Below are 13,961 nucleotides of genomic sequence, written 5' to 3'. Positions count from 1 at the left end.
ACTCACACTAGAAGTTTGTTATATTGTTGAATGTATGATGGACATTATAGAAGAGATCTATTGTATGCACAATAATGTTTATTAAATATGGTTATTGGGCCAAGTGGGAGAATGTAAGAATTATTATTTAATTGAAAATGTCAATTTCTTTACGTATTTTTAAAAGAAACTTTACATAATGTACAATCACTTTTACAGTAATCAAATAGTAAAGATGTTATACTACATGTTGTTTGAGTTATTCTCAATCTTTTTATCTCTATAGGTTGAAAAATTATCAAGTATCATTCATTTATTTAAGAATTATGAGGATTAACAATGTTAGCTAATGATTTCAACACATTATTTGTGTAAGCTCGGTTAGGTGAGCCCTGAGCATTGGACATTGAACGTGGTTAGGATATAAAGTCGGGAACTTAAGCGTAATAAGTTTTACAAAACAGTCTTACAGTTAAGTCTCAAAACGTTTTGCTAAAGCCCGACCAAGACAGGGGAGCCAAGTCGAAGTTGAAATATTCAGTTCAGCATGTGCATATGAATTATATTTTCATGTAACTTTATTTTTAGAAGAGATTCAAGGGAGTATGTTATTTCTTTTCCCATACTTTATTTTACATGTGATATTGGGGAGTCTGTTTTCATCGTTTCATTGCATTTTTGAGTTGTTGAATCAACCTTGATCTTGTTCAGATGGTAAAGGAAGCTGATATACTGGATCAGAGGTGATCTATGAGTCAGTATACATAAAATATGCAGGATAAACGCTTGATATACATTAGATGCATACATGATACACAGAAGAAATGAGCTGAAAGCCCAAGTCATTTTCAACAACCACACTTTGACCAAGTCCATTAATTTGTATTTATTTGTTAATATATTTTATAATTTTGGTAATATATATTTATTTGTTTTTATTTTTAAATGTAATAGCTCTGACTTTTAAAAAATTAAATTAACTTAATTAAATCCCTTAAGGATAAATCACTTTTTGTTATAAAATTAAATTAACTTAATTAAATCCCTTAAAATAAATCACTTTTTGTTATGATAATTTACTCTTTTAAATAAGTTTATTTAATAGTCTTTCTTTCCTTGGCCAATTTTCAATTAAGTTTACTTTCTTTCTAACATATTTCAAATGTTCAAACTAATCGGAAAAGGGTACAAAATATCCTCGAAGCATTAGAAATGGTAAAAAACTACTCTCCATCCATCTATTGTTTCCAAAGGTCCTTGTCATCCACCTATTGGCTCCAAAGTACCCTTCTCATCCACCTTTGGATTCAAAATTGACCACTTATTTAACGATTTTAAATTTAAACTATTTAGATATCTTTTTTAAAATACTTAGCGCTCAACTATTGGTTAATAGTATCATTTATATATCAACCCACTACCCACCCAATTAATAAACCGATTCTAATGTCAAGATAGCCCTAAAGACTACTAAAACACGACGAAATTACAAATTCCTGAAAATGACATTCATAATTATTGGAGTCAGAATTGAAGCCCCAATTAAATATAGGTTGAGCCCCAATTAAATATAGGTTGAGCCCCAATTAATTACAGGAGGACACTTTCAATAGGATTCTCTTTTAAGCTTGGATTCGAAATTAATGATTAAAGGTCAAGAAGAAGTACATCTCGAATTAATTCATGCATTTTTAAATATAATTTTTAAATATTTATAATTTCTTTCAAATATTAAAACTTTAGTATATTATTTTTCAAAAAAAGTTATCTATTAACAACATCAAATAATTGAGAAGAAGGAAAAATTAAGATGAACATAGTTAGACTTTTAAGTTTATCGGTAATTTTTTATTTAGACACTTGAATTATATTATGTTTTGATTGAGGATTTGAATGTATGATAATGTACTTTAAATAGACATTTTCACCTTAAATTTTTTATAACACTCATTGGCGAAGCTTTCCTGTTGTTGCACTAGTAATGGAGCGGGTTTAGTAATTGGGTGGGTTCAATTAGTAATGGGTGGGTAGTGAATTGGTTTATAATTATATTAATAAGCTAAATTATAACAAATAGTTGAGCGCCACGTATTTCAAAAAATATTTAAATAGTTTAAATTTAAAACCATTAAATAAGTGATCAATTTGGAAACCGAAGGTGGATTACAAGGATATTTTGGAATCAATCGGTGGATGGAGAATAGTCTTGTACCAATTCTAATACTTTAAGGATATTTTAGGGGTTTTTTCGAATGCTTTTTTCAAAAAATTATTTTTCCCAAAAAAGTTAAGTAATTAAAATGTTAAATAGTTGGATAATTGTATGCTAGTGGTCGTTTTGAGTGTTAATATCTTTTAAAAGTGGAAATTAAATCTCTTACTTTTTTTCTCTAAATTTTTAACTCTTAAATCTGATGAGAGTTTTCAAAATTAATAAATTTAATTTTCTTTAAACAATTATGTGATAAATCATTTAAAATGATCTCCCCCCTAAAAAGTTATATTTTATCAATCATCTCTTATAACCAATATAAAAATAATAATAATGCAATACAGAAATTTGGGAGTGATTTTGATATTTTTTTTCTATGCGTTTTTTGTATTCTTGAGAAAGAAGAAGCAAAAACAATATAATTGATCTAAAAATTAAAGTGAATAGTGTTCAAAGTTGTTTGGGTTGTAAAATTTTGTTTTGCAAAAGCAGAGTAGGAAAAAATGACTAAAATGAGTCTTTTCATAAATGGCAATGAAATATATTGTCATGACCCAAATCGAGCCGCGCGTGGCACCCACACTTATCCTACTATGTGAGCGAACCAACCAATCTAAACCCCATCATTTCAAACATAATGAACAAAATACAATGCGGAAGACTTAAAACTCATTAACAAAATCAATTAATAACTTCTAAAATTTATCAATTACTATCCCCAAAATCTGGAAGTCATCATCACAAGAACATCTATCATAAAATTACTAAATCAAAGACTATCTAGGAAGCTAAAATAAATAAAAGCTAGTCCATGCCGGAACTTCAAGGAATCAAGACATGAAGAAGAAAATCCAGGCCAAGCTAGAAGCATTAGCTCACCCTGAAATCTGGTGTAATGAAGACTAGCTAGAGTTGCGGTTGAGTTGAAGACGACGGCACGTTTGCTGCACTCCACAATTAACAAAGAAAAACATACAAGTAGGGGTCAGTACAAACACAAGTACTGAGTAGGTATCATCGGCCAACTCAAAATAGAAAACAGTATATATCAGATAATATCATAAAATAAACTACAATACTCAACAGGTAGCAACAACAAGTACTATAATCATTAATAAGTACGCCAAGTACACCCATGAGGACTCAGGCCTCAATACCTGTAACGACCCGTTTAGTCGTTTTGAGCAACAGACTTCAATTCTGGAAAAACTGGCAGAAGCGACGGACCCCATGACGGACCGTCAAGGGCACGACGGACCGTCGCAGGGTCTCGTTTCAAAACACTTAGAAAATCTGAAATTGGGTACTAAAAATCGACTCTCTGAACTTTATAACGGAATGGCAGGACGGACCGCCACAGGTGTGACGGACTGTCACAGACCCTTGGTGGAAATTTGGGTCTCTGAACTATGCGACGGACAGCAGGATGGACCGTCGCAGGCGCGACGGCCCGTCACAGTTTGCATAATCCCAGTTGGAGTCGGATTTCTGGTTAAGTTTTAAGGGACGTTTTTGACTATTCTTGCCTTAATTATGGATTTTGTGGGTTTATATTAATAACTCAAATTCTTGAGGGATAAAAGAGGTAACTTTGGGTTAATTAGTGGGGTATTATTGCCATCTTTTACACTTAATTATATGATAATTAGGGTAAAAGAAAGAGGGTTTGAATAAGAAAATAGAAAGAACAAGAAGGGAGAGAGAGAAATGATCGAGAAGAAGAGGAAAATGCCAAGCTTTGAGGATTAACTTGCTTCATTTCAATTCTTCGGTGGAGGTAGGTTATGGTTATTTTCATGCTATTCGTAGTAAACTCTTAATAGTGAATGATATGTGTTAGTAGTATTGTAAACCCTTCTATATGCTTAATTGTATGCTTGCATGAATGATGTGATTATGTAATTATGAATAAATAAGCATGATGAAAATATTGAATCCCAAATCTTGAAAAGAAACCCTAATCTACTTTGTTAATGATGATGCCTTGGTATAAAAGAAGGCTTGATGAACGAAAGTAGTGAGATTAGGGGATCGGGTGCCACGTTCCGGTACCAGGATAGAATATATGGATCGGGTGTCACGTTCCGACACCAGGATAGAATATATGGATCGGGTGCCACGTTCCGGTACCAGGATAGAATATATGGATCGGGTGTCACGTTCCGACACCAGGATAGAATATATGGATCGGGTGCCACGTTCCGGTACCAGGATAGAATATATGGATCGGGTGTCACGTTCCGACACCAGGATAGAATATATGGATCGGGTGCCACGTTCCGGTACCAGGATAGAATATATGGATCGGGTGCCACGTTCCGGTACCAGGATAGAATATATGGATCGGGTGTCACATTCCGACACCAGGATAGAATATATGGATCGGGTGCCACGTTCCGGTACCAGGATAGAATATATGGATCGAGTGTCACGTTCCGACACTAGGATAGAATGAGGATCGGAGTGTCACGTTCCGACACCAGGATAGTATATTGAGGAGCGGAGTGTCACGTACCGACACAAGGGGAATAAAGATAATGAATCTTGAAAAATGTTAATATATTCAATCTAATGAACTGAATTCCCAAATTAGTATGATGAGGAGGCGTGAGTCCTCATTGATGTGCTTGGTGTTATAACCAAGGGTTATGGTAACTATAAATGCTGCATGTTAAGGATATTAGTTGATTTTATGATATTGCTTAATATATATTGTTTTCTATTTTGAGTTGACCGATGATATCTACTCAGTACCCGTGGTTTGTACTGACCCCTACTTTTATGTTTTTCTTCTTGTTATTTGTGGAGTGCAGCAAACGTGCCGTCATCTTCGACTCAACAGTAATTCAAGCCAGTTTTACTACATCGGAAATTCAGGGTGAGCTAATGTTCCTAGCTTGGACTGGATCTTCTTCTTCAAGTCTTAATGCCTTGAACTTCCGGCATGGACTAGCTTCTTGTGTATTTTTTTAGCTTTTTAGAATACTCTTAGTTTAGTCATTTGATTATAGATGTTCTTGTGATGATGACTTCCAGATTCTGGGGATAATGATAAGTTTTTGAGTTATAGAAGTTGATTTTCGATTTTTCTTATGAGTTTGAGTCTTCCGCATTATTTTCTGTTAATATTATATTGGAATGTTAAGGCTTAGATTGGTTGGTTCGCTCACATAGGAGGGTAAGTGTGGGTGCCAGTCGCAACCCGGTTTGGGTCGTGACAAACTTGGTATCAGAGCATTAGGTTTGTTGGTCTCATCAAACAAGAACAGGTCTAGTAGAGTCTTAAGGAACGGTAGGGGGACGCCTTTACTTTTCCTTGAGAGGCTATAAGACTTTAGGAAAAATTTCACTCTTTCATTCTTTCTTTCGTGCTACTACTTGAGTCCAATTGGTATCTAGGCGATACGAATTGGTATCTGACCATCTTCACTCTCCTTCGCAGATGGTTAGAACTAGAGCAACGACTACGTCAACACCAACACCGGCCAGACAAGAAACAACTGAGCGAGCCAATGGGGTTGTGGCTCGAGGAAGAACAGCGGCGAGGGGCCGTGGTAGAGGTCGTGGGAGGACGTCCTCTAGAGGAAGAGGACGAACACCTAGCCCATCTGATACTAGGGCAGTGACTCCTCCACCGACTGAGGAAGTAATAAGAGAAGGGGAGGATGGGGAAACTGAACAAGTGTAAAATGAGGAAATGCCACCCCAACCTACCCCAGAGATGATCAATCAGGTTCTGGCTTATCTTAGCGGGTTATCTGATCAAGGTCAAGCACCTCCAGTGTTTTCTGCGCCAACACCTCCGATTTCAGAAGTACAACATGCGGCTACTATGGCTCCCCGCATGGATGTTCCATTGGACATAGGCACATTTCCACGTTTGACTACTGGGCCTATAATGACAAATGATTAGCATGAACTATTCAGTAAGTTCTTGAAATTGAAACCTCCGGTCTTCAAGGGTGCTGAATCGGAGGATGCTTATGATTTTCTGGTTGACTGTCACGAGCTACTACACAAGATGGGTATAGTAGAACGGTTTGGTGTGGAGTTTGTGACTTATCAGTTTCAAGGGAACGCCAAAATGTGGTGGCGGTCACATATCGAGTGTCAACCAATAGAGGCACCACCTATGACTTGGGCCTCATTCTCTAGTTTGTTTATGGAGAAGTATATCCCCCGGACTTTAAGGGATAGGAAAAGGGATGAGTTCTTGAGCCTAGAGCAAGGTAGGATGTCAGTTAATGCTTATGAGGCTAAGTTTCGTGCACTATCTAGATATGTCACTCAACTCTGTTTCAGTCCTCAAGAGCGGATTCGCCAGTTTGTGAAGGGGTTGAGGTCAGAATTGCGGATTTCGGCCTTACAGATAGCGGCAACGGCAAAATCCTTCCAAGAGGTGGTAGACTTTGTGATAGAAGTGGAAGGAGTGAAGCCAGACGACTTCACCACAACATCGACATCAAAAAGGTTTCGAAAGGGAGGTGAGTTTAATGGTTCTTACACTAAAGGACAGGGTTCGGGAAGTTATGCAGTTCGGCCCATTCAGTCTTCACTACAGACTGTAGTTGGGGGTCCACCTCCGACCGGTCAACACTTCTCTGAGAGACCTATGCATGAACCCAGAGAGTGCTATGGATGTGGGGAGATTGGACATATTAGGAGAAATTGTCCCGGACCAAGTTATAGACCCCCAATAGCTAGAGGTAGAGGTGGTCATGGTAGAGGCCGTTATTCTGGAGGATGTGGTAGTTAAAAAGGTATATAGGTCTTGTTTGGTAAACTTTGTGGGGAGCAACACTTATGTAGATTTGGTTATCTTAAAAATGGATGATTTTGATGTGATTCTGGGTATGACTTGGCTTTCTCCGCAATTTGCAATCTTGGATCGTAATGCTAAAACGGTGACGTTAGCCAAGCCTGGGACAGACCCGTTAGTGTGGGAGGGTGACTACACTTCCAATCCGGTACGTATCATCTCCTTTCTTCGTGCTAAGAAAATGGTTAGTAAAGGGTGCTTAGCTTTCTTGGCACATCTCAAGGATGACACTACCCAAGTACCTTCGATTGAGTCAGTTTCAGTAGTTCGTGAGTTTCTGGATGTGTTCCCTGCAGATCTTCCTGGTATGCCACCGGATAGGGATATTGACTTCTGTATTGATCTCGAACCGGGCACACGCCCCATTTCTATACCCCCTTATAGGATGGCTCCCGCGGAGTTAAGAGAGTTAAAGGCACAACTTCAAGAGTTATTGAACAAAGGCTTTATTAGACCAAGTGCATCTCCTTGGGGTGCTTAGGTTTTGTTTGTAAAGAAGAAGGATGGGAGTTTTTGAATGTGTATAGACTACAGACAACTAAACAAGGTAACCATAAAGAACAAGTATCCTCTTCCCCGCATTGATGACTTGTTCGATCAGTTACAAGGTGCTTGTGTCTTCTCTAAGATTGACTTGAGATCCGGTTATCATCAATTGAAAATACGGGCAATGGATGTGCCAAAGGCTGCTTTTCGAACGAGGTATGGGCATTACAAATTTGTAGTGATGTCCTTTGGTCTTACGAATGCCCCTGCTGCGTTCATGAGCTTGATGAACGGGATTTTTAAGCCATATTTGGACCTCTTCGTGATCGTATTTATCGATGATATATTGGTATACTCGAAGAGCAAGAAGGAACATGAAGAGCATTTAAGAATGGTATTGGAAATGTTAAGGGAGAAAAAGCTTTATGCCAAGTTCTCTAAGTGTGAGTTTTGGCTAGATGCAGCTTGGGGCACGTGGTTTCTAAGGATGGAGTGATGGTGGATCCTTCTAAGATTGAGACAGTGGGTAAGACCTACTAATGTGTCAGAAATAAGGAGCTTTGTTGGATTAGCTAGCTACTACCGTCGATTTGTCAAGGGATTCTCTTCTATTGCTTCCCAACTGACGAACTTGACTAAGCCAAATGTTCCATTTGTATGGTCGGATGAGTGTGAGGAAAGCTTTCAGAAGCTCAAGACTTTGTTGACTACCGCACCTATCCTCACCTTGCCAGTAGAGGGTAAGAACTTCATTGTTTATTGTGATGCATCCTATTCTGGTTTGGGTGCAGTACTAATGCAAGAGAAGAGTGTGATTGCTTATGCTTCAAGGCAACTAAAGGTGCATGAACGTAACTATCCGACCCACGATTTGGAATTGGCCGCGGTAGTGTTTGCATTAAAGCAATGGAGACACTATTTATATGGGGTTAAGTGTGAGATCTATACGGATCATCGTAGCCTTCAGTATGTCTTTACTCAGAAAGATTTGAACTTAAGACAGAGGAGATGGATGGAGTTACTAAAGGACTACGATATCACTATTTTGTATCATCCGGGGAAGACGAATGTTGTAGCGGATGCTTTAAGTAGAAAGGCGGGAAGCATGGGAAACCTAGCTCACTTGCAAGCTTCTAGACGCCCACTGGCTAGAGAGGTTCAAACTCTAGCTAATGACTTGATGAGATTAGAAGTAAATGAGAGGGGAGGATTGTTGGCTTCTGTGGAGGCAAGATCTTCCTTTCTTGACAAGATTAAGGGAAAACAGTTTGATGATGAGAAGCTAAGGCGAATCCAAGATAAAGTATTGAGAGGAGAGGCTAAGGAAGCACAAATCGATGAGGAAGGTGTTTTGAGAATCAAGGGAAGGGTATGTGTACCCCGAGTTGATGATTTGATTAACACTATTCTGACATAGGCTCATAGTCCAAAGTATTTGCTACATCTGGGTGCAACCAAGATGTACCGTGACCTAAAGCAACACTTTTGGTGGAGTAGAATGAAGCGTGACATTGTGGATTTTATTGCCAAATGGCCAAACTGTCAACAAGTAAAGTATGAACACCAAAGGCCCGGAGGAACACTTCAGAGAATGCCCATTCCGGAATGGAAGTGGGAAAGAATTGCAATGGATTTTGTGGTTGGTCTTCCAAAGACAATGGGTAAGTATGACTCCATTTGGGTGATTGTTGATAGGTTAACTAAATCTGCTCATTTCATTCCGGTCAAGGTGACTTACAATGCAGAAAAGTTAGCCAAACTTTACATCTCGGAAGTGGTGCGATTGCATAGGGTTCCACTATCCATCATATCAGATAGAGGTACACAATTTACTTCTAAGTTTTGGAAAACATTGCATGCAGAATTGGGTACTAGGTTGGACCTTAGTACTGCGTTCCATCCCCAGACCGATGGTCAGTCTGAGCGAACGATTCAAGTGTTGGAGGATATGCTTCGTGCATGTGTGATAGAGTTTGGTGGTCATTGGGATAGCTTCCTACCCTTAGCAGAGTTTTCATACAATAATAGCTATCACTCAAGCATTGATATGGCTCCATTTGAAGCATTGTATGGTAGGAGATGTAGGTCTCCCATTGGTTGGTTTGATGCATTTGAGGTTAGGCCTTGGGGTACTGACCTTTTGAGGGATTCGATAGAGAAAGTGAAGTCTATTCAAGAAAAGCTTCTAGCGGCGCAAAGTAGACAAAAAGAATATGCAGATCGAAAGGTTAGAGACTTAGAGTTCATGGAGGGTGAACAAGTCTTGTTGAAAGTTTCACCAATGAAAGGGGTGATGCGGTTTGGAAAAAAGGGGTAAACTAAGTCCAAGGTACATTGGACCATTTGCAGTACTTAAGCGAGTAGGAGAGGTGGCTTATGAGCTAGCCTTGCCTCCAGGGCTGTCCGGAGTACATCCGGTATTCCATGTGTCGATGTTGAAAAGATACCATGGGGATGGAAACTACATTATCCGTTGGGATTCAGTCTTGCTTGATGGGAACTTGTCTTATGAGGAGGAGCCTATCGCTATCTTAGATAGAGAAGTTCGCAAGTTGAGGTCAAGAGAGATTGCATCCATCAAGGTGCAATGGAAGAATCGACCCATTGAAGAAGCCACTTGGGCGAAGGAGGCGGATATGAGAGAAAAATACCCAAATCTGTTTACAGATTCAGGTACTCCTTTTCGCCCTTGTTTTTCTTCTTTTGATCGTTCGGGGACGAACGATGGGTAAATTGGTATCTAATGTAACGACCCGTTTAGTCGTTTTGAGCAACAGACTTCAATTCTAGAAAAACTGGCAGAAGAGACGGACCCCACGACGGACCGTCAAGGGCACGACGGACCGTCGTAGGGTCTCGTTTCAAAACACTTAGAAAATCTGAAATTGGATACTAAAAATCGACTCTCTGAACTTTGTGACGGAATGGCAGGACGGACCGTCACAGGTGTGACGGACCGTCACAGACCCTTGGTGGAAATTTGGGTCTCTGAACTATGCGACGGACAGCAGGACGGATCGTCACAGGCGCGACGGCCCGTCACAGTTTGCATAATCCCAGTTGGAGTCAGATTTCTGGTTAAGTTTTAAGGGACGTTTTTGACTATTCTTGCCTTAATTATGGATTTTGTGGGTTTATATTAATAACTCAAATTCTTGAGGGATAAAAGAGGTAACTTTGGGTTAATTAGTGGGGTATTATTGCCATCTTTTACACTTAATTATATGATAATTAGGGTAAAAGAAAGAGGGTTTGAATAAGAAATAGAAAGAACAAGAAGGGAGAGAGAGAAACGATCGAGAAGAAGAGGAAAACGCCAAGCTTTGAGGATTAACTTGCTTGATTTCAATTCTTCGGTGGAGGTAGGTTATGGTTATTTTCATGCTATTCGTAGTAAACTCTTAATAGTGAATGATATGTGTTAGTAGTATTGTAAACCCTTTTATATGCTTAATTGTATGCTTGCATGAATGCTGTGATTATGTAATTATGAATAAATAAGCATGATGAAGCTATTGAATCCCAAATCTTGAAAAGAAACCCTAATCTACTTTGTTAATGATGATGCCTTGGTATAAAAGAAGGCTTGATGAACGAAAGTAGTGAGATTAGGGGATCGGGTGCCACGTTTCGGTACCAGGATAGAATATATGGATCGGGTGTCACGTTCCGACACCAGGATAGAATATATGGATCGGGTGCCATGTTTCGGTACCAGGATAGAATATATGGATCGGGTGTCACGTTCCGACACCAGGATAGAATATATGGATCGAGTGCCACGTTCCGGTACCAGGATAGAATATATGGATCGGGTGTCACGTTCCGACACCAGGATAGAATATATGGATCGGGTGCCACGTTCCGGTACAAGGATAGAATATATGGATCGGGTGCCACGTTCCGGTACCAGGATAGAATATATGGATCGGGTGTCACGTTCCGACACCAGGATAGAATATATGGATCGGGTGCCACGTTCCGGTACCAGGATAGAATATATGGATCGGGTGTCACGTTCCGACACCAGGATAGAATGAGGATCGGAGTGTCACGTTCCGACACCAGGATAGTATATTGAGGAGCGGAGTGTCACGTACCGACACAAGGGGAATAAAGATAATGAATCTTGAAAAATGTTAATATATTCAATCTAATGAACTGAATTCCCAAATTAGTATGATGAGGAGGCGTGAGTCCTCATTGATGTGCTTGGTGTTATAACCAAGGGTTATGGTAACTATAAATGCTGCATGTTAAGGATATTAGTTGATTTTATGATATTGCTTAATATATACTGTTTTCTATTTTGAGTTGACCGATGATATCTACTCAGTACCCGTGGTTTGTACTGACCCCTACTTTTATGTTTTTCTTCTTGTTATTTGTGGAGTGCAGCAAACGTGCCGTCATCTTCGACTCAACAGTAATTCAAGCCAGTCTTACTACATCGGAAATTCAGGGTGAGCTAATGTTCCTAGCTTGGACTGGATCTTCTTCTTCAAGTCTTGATGCCTTGAACTTCCGGCATGGACTAGCTTCTTATGTATTTTTTTTAGCTTTTTAGAATACTCTTAGTTTAGTCATTTGATTATAGATGTTCTTGTGATGATGACTTCCAGATTCTGGGGATAATGATAAGTTTTTGAGTTATAGAAGTTGATTTTCAATTTTTCTTATGAGTTTGAGTCTTCCGCATTATTTTCTGTTAATATTATATTGGAATGTTAAGGCTTAGATTGGTTGGTTCGCTCACATAGGAGGGTAAGTGTGGGTGCCAGTCGCAACCCGGTTTGGGTCGTGACAATACCATACTCATTTGGGAAATAGGTTCATTAATTTGAGTATATTAACATATTTCAAGATTCATTCTCTTTACTATCCTGGTGTCGGAACGTGACACTCCGATCCTCATCATACTATCCTGGTGTCGGAACGTGACACTCCGATCCTCATTATACTATCCTGGTGTCGGAACGTGACACTCCGATCCTCATTATACTATCCTGGTGTCGGAACGTGACACTCCGATCCTCATCATACTATCCTGGTGTCGAAACATGACACCCGATCCTCTATTACTATCCTGGTGCCGGAACGTGACACTCCGATCCTCATCATACTATCCTGATGTCGGAACGTGACACTCCGATCCTCATCATACTATCCTGGTGTCGGAACGTGACACTCCGATCCTCATCATACTATCCTGGTGTCGGAACGTGACACCCGATCCTCTATTACTATCCAGGTGCCGGAACGTGACACCCGATCCACTAACCTCATTGTTTTAGTTCATCAAGCCTTCTTTTATACCAAGGCATCATCATTAACAAAGAGGTTTTCAAGATTTAGGATTCAATAGCCTCATCATGCTTATTTTATCGTATTTATATAATCACATCATGCAAGCACACAATTAAGCATATAGAAGGGTTTACAATACTACCCAACACATATCATTCGCTATTAAGAGTTTACTATGAAATAGTGAAAACCATAACCTACCTCCACCGAAGAATCGTGATCAAGCAAGTTAATCCTCAAAATCTTTGCTATCCTCTTCGTTTCCCTCTTCTCCCTCTCTTTCTGTCTCTTTCTTCTTTTCCCTTATTCAAACTCTTTTTCTTTTACCCTAATTACCATATAATTAAGTATAGAAGATGACAAAAGTAACCCACTAATTAATTCAAGGTTATCTTCTTTAACCCCCAAGCAATTGAATTATTAACATTAAACCACTAACTTTATATTATAAGCAGGAATAGTCCAAAACGCCCCTTAAAACATTTAACAAAAATCCGACCCAGGCAGGGTTACGCAGACTGTGACGGCCCATCGTGCCTGCGACGGTCCGTCCTGCTGTTTCCGTCACAAAGTTCAGAGACTCAATTCCTTGAAGAGTCTGTGACGGTCCGTCGTGCCCACGACGGTCCGTCCTGCCATGTCATCACGAAGTTCAGAGAGTCGATCTCAGTACCCAAATTTCAGAATTCTAAGTGTTTTGGAACGAGACCCCCTCAACGGTCCGTCGTGCCCATGACGGTCCGTCGTGGAATCCGTCGACTCAGACAGTTATTACCAGAAAATACTCTACTGCTCAAAACGACTAAACAGGTCGTTACATATATGAATTAAAATTTTAACAAATATCGAAAAAGAGGATTTTCTAAAAAGTTTAATAAAATATTTGAGTTTTTTTCATAAATAAAAAAATAGATATATTTGAGTGTATAGAGTTTTGGGATTTGTAAAAAAAGTGACATTAAGGTTTCAAAATAAATGGGTGGTTACATAAGTCTTAAGCATTGGGTGTAGGTGACAATTATGTGATTAATGATTGAGGATTCTGTAGTTGTCCTCAAGTTTATAAGTTGACAGTTTGGTCCACTGAATTAAATGAATGGTAAAAAGGTAATTTCACAATACCTAATTTATCAAACTTTTAAATGAGGGGTAAAATGG

This window comes from Solanum lycopersicum, chromosome 1 (genome assembly GCF_036512215.1).
Source record: "Solanum lycopersicum chromosome 1, SLM_r2.1".
Classification (NCBI taxonomy): Eukaryota; Viridiplantae; Streptophyta; class Magnoliopsida; order Solanales; family Solanaceae; genus Solanum; species Solanum lycopersicum.
This window is presented reverse-complemented; position numbering follows the sequence as displayed.